The sequence below is a fragment of the Panulirus ornatus genome, chromosome 12 (genome assembly GCF_036320965.1).
Source record: "Panulirus ornatus isolate Po-2019 chromosome 12, ASM3632096v1, whole genome shotgun sequence".
NCBI lineage: Eukaryota > Metazoa > Arthropoda > Malacostraca > Decapoda > Palinuridae > Panulirus > Panulirus ornatus.
Window position 1 is genome coordinate 54,058,359 of NC_092235.1, and position 7,699 is coordinate 54,066,057.

At 45.3% G+C, this 7,699-nt stretch overlaps 1 long non-coding RNA gene across 2 annotated transcripts in view; it reads left to right on the forward strand.

The window, feature by feature from the left end:
* LOC139752067 (uncharacterized) overlaps positions 1-7,699 on the forward strand; it is a 224,768-nt gene that overhangs the window by 99,046 nt on the left and 118,023 nt on the right. For both annotated transcript variants that reach the window (XR_011713472.1, XR_011713471.1), the window contains exon 3: positions 3,495-3,579. This is a non-coding gene — a long non-coding RNA (uncharacterized lncRNA). The remainder of the gene's footprint in view (positions 1-3,494; positions 3,580-7,699) is intronic.

Below are 7,699 nucleotides of genomic sequence, written 5' to 3' on the forward strand. Positions count from 1 at the left end.
GAGGTTCTGGTCCTCTTCTCGACAGACCAAGAGTCCCTGGTGTTCTAAGCAGTTGACCAAGAGGCTCTTGTCTTTTTCCCAATAGACTGAGAGGCTCTGGTCCTCCTCCCCGACAGAATGAGGGGCTCTGGTCCTTCTCCCCGACAGAATGAGGGGCTCTGCTCCTCCTCCCCGACAGAATGAGGGGCTCTGTTCCTTCTCACCGAGAGACTGAGAGGCTCTGGCGCTTTAACCAGCTGACCAAGACGCTCTGGTCTTTTCCCCGACAGACTGAGAGGCTCGGGTCCTCTCCCCGACAGACTGAGAGGCTCTGGTCCCCTCCATGACAAAACGCGTAGCTGGGAGCAGAAAATCCCCATCCTTAGGGAAAATGAACTTCTGGAGCTGATTTTCCCCCGGAATTCATTACTTGGCTTTCCTTCAGTGTAGCCTTGGGGGAGTTGGCCCGCCCAGCCACCACCAAAAGTTTTTAATTGAGTTGGCTTGCGGCGTATGGAGCCATTCTTAACATACGGGCTTTTTAATTTGGTTAAGCTTGTTAGCTATTCTTTTGTTAACCGTTTGCCAGGCGGGGGTTCCGAAACAATGAAGTTGGTGGGGGAATCTCGCATTTAAATATACCACGAAATTCCTTTGCCCTCCTCTGCGTCTTTGTCTCCGTGTGTACCCCCTTCACCCTTCCTTCCCTCCTTCCCAGTGATTACTCGCCCAGCAGGTACATTTGACAGGTTTTGTGTATGTTTACGGCGACCGAACTGGACTTCACAGAAAACGGGTATTTAAGGGATAATTACGTGCGAGCTGTTTGTTGCTGTACGTGCGTATGTGTTTACAGGCGTGTGTTACATTTCTGACTGATATTCGTGTTATGAGAGAGAGTTTTACACTCGTGTTGCCCCGTCTTTATATATATATATATATATATATATATATATATATATATATATATATATATATATATATATATTGTGTGTCTGTGTGTGTGTGTGTGTGTGTGCCATATCTTTTACACTCACTCCAACCTATGTCGGTTGCCATTTATCGACCAGCCCCAATGGAAGGCTGAACAGCTGGAATGAGCTGTGGGCCGACTGCCGCGTCCAGGATTCGATTCCAGCGAGTGAATTATGGTCAGCGACGCTATACTGAGTGACGATATCGTGCATGCGGACTGCATACAGAAGCTTAAGAAGCTGCATGGCAGTGGAAAATGTTCAAACGATGGGCTTCTACGAGTATAGAACTTTTTCACAGTGTAGTACAGATAGATAATTATATATATACACACACACACACACACACACACACACACACACACAACACACACACACACACACACACACACTGACACAGGCGGGTAAAAGCTGGTGAGGTGCCTCATATTATAATCATCGTGTAATCAGTCCGTCAGGAGCCTAATGAAGGGTAATCATACGTAATTACCTCGCAGTTAAGCAGACCCTCACCACAAGGCCGGAACTTGGGTCTTTAATCATATGAGAACTCCCGGAGTTGCTGAGGGGATGTTGATGTGGAGGCCAGCCTCATGTATGATGATGTGGAGGCCAGCTTCATGTATGATGATGTGGAGGCCAGCTTCATGTATGATGATGTGGAGGCCAGCTTCATGTATGATGATGTGGAGGACAGCTTCATGTATGATGATGTGGAGGACAGCCTCATGTATGATGATGTGGAGGCCAGCCTCATGTATGATTATGTGGAGGCCAGCTTCATGTATGATGATGTGGAGGCCAGCCTCATGTATGATGATGTGGAGGCCAGCCTCATGTATGATGATGTGGAGGACAGCCTCATATATGATGATGTGGAGGACAGCCTCATGTATGATGATGTGGAGGCCAGCTTCATGTATGATGATGTGGAGGGCAGCTTCATGTATGATGATGTGGAGGCCAGCTTCATGTATGATGATGTGGAGGCCAGCTTCATGTATGATGATGTGGAGGACAGCCTCATGTATGATGATGTGGAGGCCAGCCTCATGTATGATTATGTGGAGGCCAGCTTCATGTATGATGGTGTGGAGGACAGCCTCATGTATGATGATGTGGAGGCCAGCCTCATGTATGATGATGTGGAGGACAGCTTCATGTATGATGATGTGAAGGCCAGCTTCATGTATGATGATGTGGAGGACAGCCTCATATATGATGATGTGGAGGCCAGCCTCATGTATGATGATGTGGAGGCCAGCCTCGTGTATGATGATGTGGAGGCCAGCCTCATGTATGATTATGTGGAGGACAGCCTCATATATGATTATGTGGAGGCCAGCCTCATGTATGATGATGTGGAGGCCAGCCTCATGTATGATGATGTGGAGGCCAGCCTCGTGTATGGTGATGTGGAGGCCGGCCTCATGTATGATGATGTGGAGGCCAGCTTCATGTATGATGATGTGGAGGTCAGCTTCATGTATGATGATGTGGAGGCCAGCCTCATGTATGATGATGTGGAGGCCAGCCTCATGTATGATGATGTGGAGGCTAGCCTCATGTATGATGATGTGGAGGACAGCCTCATGTATGATGATGTGGAGGACAGCTTCATGTGTGATGATGTGAAGGCCAGCTTCATGTATGATGATGTGGAGGACAGCCTCATATATGATGATGTGGAGGCCAGCCTCATGTATGATGATGTGGAGGCTAGCCTCATGTATGATGATGTGGAGGACAGCCTCATGTATGATGATGTGTAGGCCAGCTTCATGTATGATGATGTGGAGGCCAGCCTCATGTATGATGATGTGGAGGCTAGCCTCATGTATGATGATGTGGAGGACAGCCTCATGTATGATGATGTGGAGGCCAGCCTCATGTATGATGATGTGGAGGCCAGCCTCATGTATGATGATGTGGAGGCCAGCCTCATGTATGATTATGTGGAGGCCAGCATCATGTATGATGATGTGGAGGCCAGCCTCATGTATGATGATGTGGAGGCCAGCCTCATGTATGATGATGTGGAGGACAGCCTCATGTATGATGATGTGGAGGCCAGCCTCATGTATGATGATGTGGAGGCCAGCCTCATGTATGATGATGTGGAGGCCAGCCTCATGTATGATGATGTGGAGGACAGCCTCATGTATGATGATGTGGAGGCCAGCCTCATGTATGATGATGTGGAGGCCAGCCTCATGTATGATGATGTGGAGGCCAGCCTCATGTATGATAATGTGGAGGCTAGCCTCATGTATGATGATGTGGAGGACAGCCTCATGTATGATGATGTGGAGGCCAGCCTCATGTATAATGAGGGAGATGGTAAGGACAACCTCCCGTACTGTGAAGGAGGTAGGGAGGCCAATCTCTTCTCTGATGGGGATATGTGTAGCATAGTCTCCATTGCGGTGGGGGATGTTCTTGAGGCCAGTCACCCATAGGTTACAGGAGATAATGGGGATGATGTTGTAGAGCTGACTATTACTCATTTCCATTACTCAGTACAGGACTTCACCCCAACAGGTTCCTCCGACCAGAGTCTGCCTGTCAGTATGACGTGGGTGGAGGAGAGTTCCCCCTACCAGCCCCCAGCATCACAGGCAGCAACGTAAGTAATGGATGAGCCTTATATTTTTTTCTATTAGGCAATTTGCATTGTTCTGTAAGAGGCGATGTTGGGCGTAGCTTTGTTTTTTGAGGTTTAAAGGCTATTACTAAGAGCCAGTCTTTCCTTTGCCCTCTATGATTTGACCGTTTTATATCTTAAAGCTTGAGAGAAAATGAGAGGGAGGATAGTGTCTTAAAGAAAATTTGCAATCTCCCTACCCTAGTATGTACACGAAGGTGAAGGAGATTCAGGAAGGTTAGGGCGCTACGCATGAGCGACATACACGTACCTACCAACAACAAAGGCTGCGTCCGTGATTGACTTGGGATGATGATGACAGTTCCAGCGTCCGAAGCAGTTGTCTTGACGACCATTTTATCGTTTCCTTCTTCTATGGTCGTCTGGGACGTTTTCTCTAGTGATCCTCTACCAGCAAAAGTCCTTGCATATATCGATCCTACACACAGTTGATTGATCCATTCCGCTTAATACTAGACATTCGTTATATTATAGTCATTGTGGAAACTGTACTTCGAAATATTGTTTCATTCGAAGTACAGAACAATTTTTTTTTTTTTTTTTTTTTTGCGTCGTTGATTCGGTGACATAACTGTGTGTCCCTCGAAGCGTATGACACACGGGGTTCACAATCGTCTTGTGTACCTGAAATGGATTGGTTCTGTGGCATCACCACTCGCCACCTTCGACGCCCACCGTAACTCAGGGTGTGGTGCAGGTTTGGCGAGGCATTTCATGACCATGTTAAGGTCATCATAGCTTACCTCTCCCGCTGTAGTCAGGTGGTGGTGTGGTCTGGTCGTGGCCCACTACCTCCTGTTCTAACTCGGTGTAATCTAACTTTCTATTTCACCTGTGCAAAAGGAAATGATCTGTAACTGTAATTCAGGATTTAGTTGGCCAAGTCTATATATATATATATATATATATATATATATATATATATATATATATATTATTTTGCTTTGTCGCTGTCTCCCGCGTTTGCGAGGTAGCGCAAGGAAACAGACGAAAGAAATGGCCCAACCCACCCCCATACACATGTATATACATACACGTCCCCACACGCAAATATACATACCCATACATCTCACTGCACACATATATATACACACACAGACATATACATATATACACATGCACACAATTCACACTGTCTGTATTTATTCATTCCCATCGCCACCTCGCCACACATGGAATAACACCCCCCTCCCCCCTCATGTGTGTGAGGTAGCGCTAGGAAAAGACAACAAAGGCCCCATTCGTTCACAGTCTCTAGCTGTCATGCAATAATGCCCGAAACCACAGCTCCCTTTCCACATCCAGGCCCCACAGAACTTTCCATGGTTTACTCCAGATGCTTCACATGCCCTGATTCAATCCATTGACAGCACGTCGACCCCGGTATACCACATCGATCCAATTCACTCTTATTCCTTGCCCGCCTTTCACACTCCTGCATGTTCAGGCCCCGATCACTCAAAATCTTTTTCACTCCATCTTTCCACCTCCAATTTGGTGTCCCACTTCTCCTCGTTCCCTTCACCTCCGACACATATATCCTCTTGGTCAATCTTTCCTCACTCATTCTCTCATGTGCCCAAACCATTTCAAAACACCCTCTTCTGCTCTCTCGATCACGCTCTTCTTATTTCCACACATCTCTCTTACCCTTCCATTACTTACTAGATCAAACCACCTCACACCACATATTATCCTCAAACATCTCATTTCCAGCACATCCACCCTCCTGCGCACAACTCTATCCATATCCCACGCCTCGCAACCATACAACATTGTTGGAACCACTATTCCTTCAAACATACCCATTTTTGCTTTCGGAGATAATGTTCTCGACTTCCACACATTCTTCAAGGCTCCCAGGATTTTCGCCCCCTCCCCCACCCTATGATCCACTTCCGCTTCCATGGTTCCATCCGCTGCCAGATCCACTCCCAGATATCTAAAACACTTTACTTCCTCCAGTTTTTCTTCATTCAAACTTACCTCCCAGTTGACTTGACCCTCAACCTTACTATACCTAATAACCTTGCTCTTATTCACATTTACTCTTAACTTTCTTCTTTCACACACTTTACCAAACTCAGTCACCAGCTTTTGCAGTTTCTCACGTGAATCAGCCACCAGCGCTGTATCATCAGCGAACAACAACTGACTCACTTCCCAAGCTCTCTCATCCCCAACAGATTGCATACTTGCCCCTCTTTCCAAAACTCTTGCATTTACCTCCCTAACAACCCCATCCATAAGCAAATTAAACAACCATGGAGACATCACACACCCCTGCCACAAACCTACATTCACTGAGAACCAATCACTTTCCTCTCTTCCTACACGTACTCATGCCTTACATCCTCGATGAAAACTTTTCACTGCTTCTAACAACTTGCCTCCCACACCATATATTCTTAAAACCTTCCACAGAGCATCTCTGTCAACTCTATCATATGCCTTCTCCAGATCCATGAATGCTACATATAAATCCATTTGCTTTTCTAAGTATTTTTCACATACATTTTTCAAAGCACACACCTGATCCACACATCCTCTACCACTTCTGAAACCGCACTGCTCTTCCCCAATCTGATGCTCTGTACATGCCTTCACCCTCTCAATCAATACCCTCCCATATAATTTACCAGGAATACTCAACAAACTTATACCTCTGTAATTTGAGCACTCACTCTTATCCCCTTTGCCTTTATACAATGGCACTATGCACGCATTCCATTCATTTCCATTCCATTCCATTCCGCCAATATATATATATATATATATATATATATATATATATATATATATATATATATATATATATATATATACTATATATATATAGTAAGATTATTAGTGAAAGAGAAGAGAGAGGCATTTGGACGATTTTTGCAGGGAAAAAATGCAATTGAGTGGGAGATGTATAAAATAAAGAGACATGAGGTCAAGAGAAAGGTGCAAGAGGTGAAAAGGAGGGCAAATGAGAGTTGGGGTGAGAGAGTATCATTAAATTTTAGGGAGAATAAAAAGATGTTCTGGAAGGAGGTAAATAAAGTGCGTAAGACAAGGGAGCAAATGGGAACTTCAGTGAAGGGCGCAAATGGGGAGGTGATAACAAGTAGTGGTGATGTGAGAAGGAGATGGAGTGAGTATTTTGAAGGTTTGTTGAATGTGTTTGATGATAGAGTGGCAGATATAGGGTGTTTTGGTCGAGGTGGTGTGCAAAGTGAGAGGGTTAGGGAAAATGATTTGGTAAACAGAGAAGAGGTAGTAACAGCTTTGCGGAAGATGAAAGGCGGCAAAGGCAGCAGGTTTGGATGGTATTGCTGTGGACTTTATTAAAATCGGGGGTGACTGTATTATTGACTGGTTGGTAAGGTTATTTAATGTATGTATGACTCATGGTGAGGTGCCTGAGGATTGGCAAAATGCGTGCATAGTGCCATTGTACAAAGGAAAAGGGGATAAGAGTGAGTGCTCAAATTACAGAGGTATAAGTTTGTTGAGTGTTCCTGGTAAATTATATGGGAGGGTATTGATTGAGAGGGTGAAGGCATGTACAGAGCACCAGATTGGGGAAGAGCAGTATGGTTTCAGAAGTGGTAGAGGATGTGTGGATCAGGTGTTTGCTTTGAAGAACGTATGTGAGAAATACTTAGAAAAGCAAATGGATTTGTATGTAGCATTTATGGATCTGGAGAAGGCATATGATAGAGTTGATAGAGATGCTCTGTGGAAGGTATTAAGAATACATGGTGTGGGAGGCAAGTTGTTAGAAGCAGTGAAAAGTTTTTATCGAGGATGTAAGGCATGTGTACGTGTAGGAAGAGAGGAAAGTGATCGGTTCTCAGTGAATGTAGCTTTGCGGCAGGGGTGTGTGATATCTCCATGGTCGTTTAATTTGTTTATGGATGGGGTTGTTAGGGAGGTGAATGCAAGAGTTTTGGAAAGAGGGGCAAGTATGAGGTCTGTTGGGGATGAGAGAACTTGGGAAGTGAGTCAGTTGTTGTTCGCTGATGATACATCGCTGGTGGCTGATTCATGTGAGAAACTGCAGAAGCTGGTGACTGAGTTTGGTAAAGTGTGT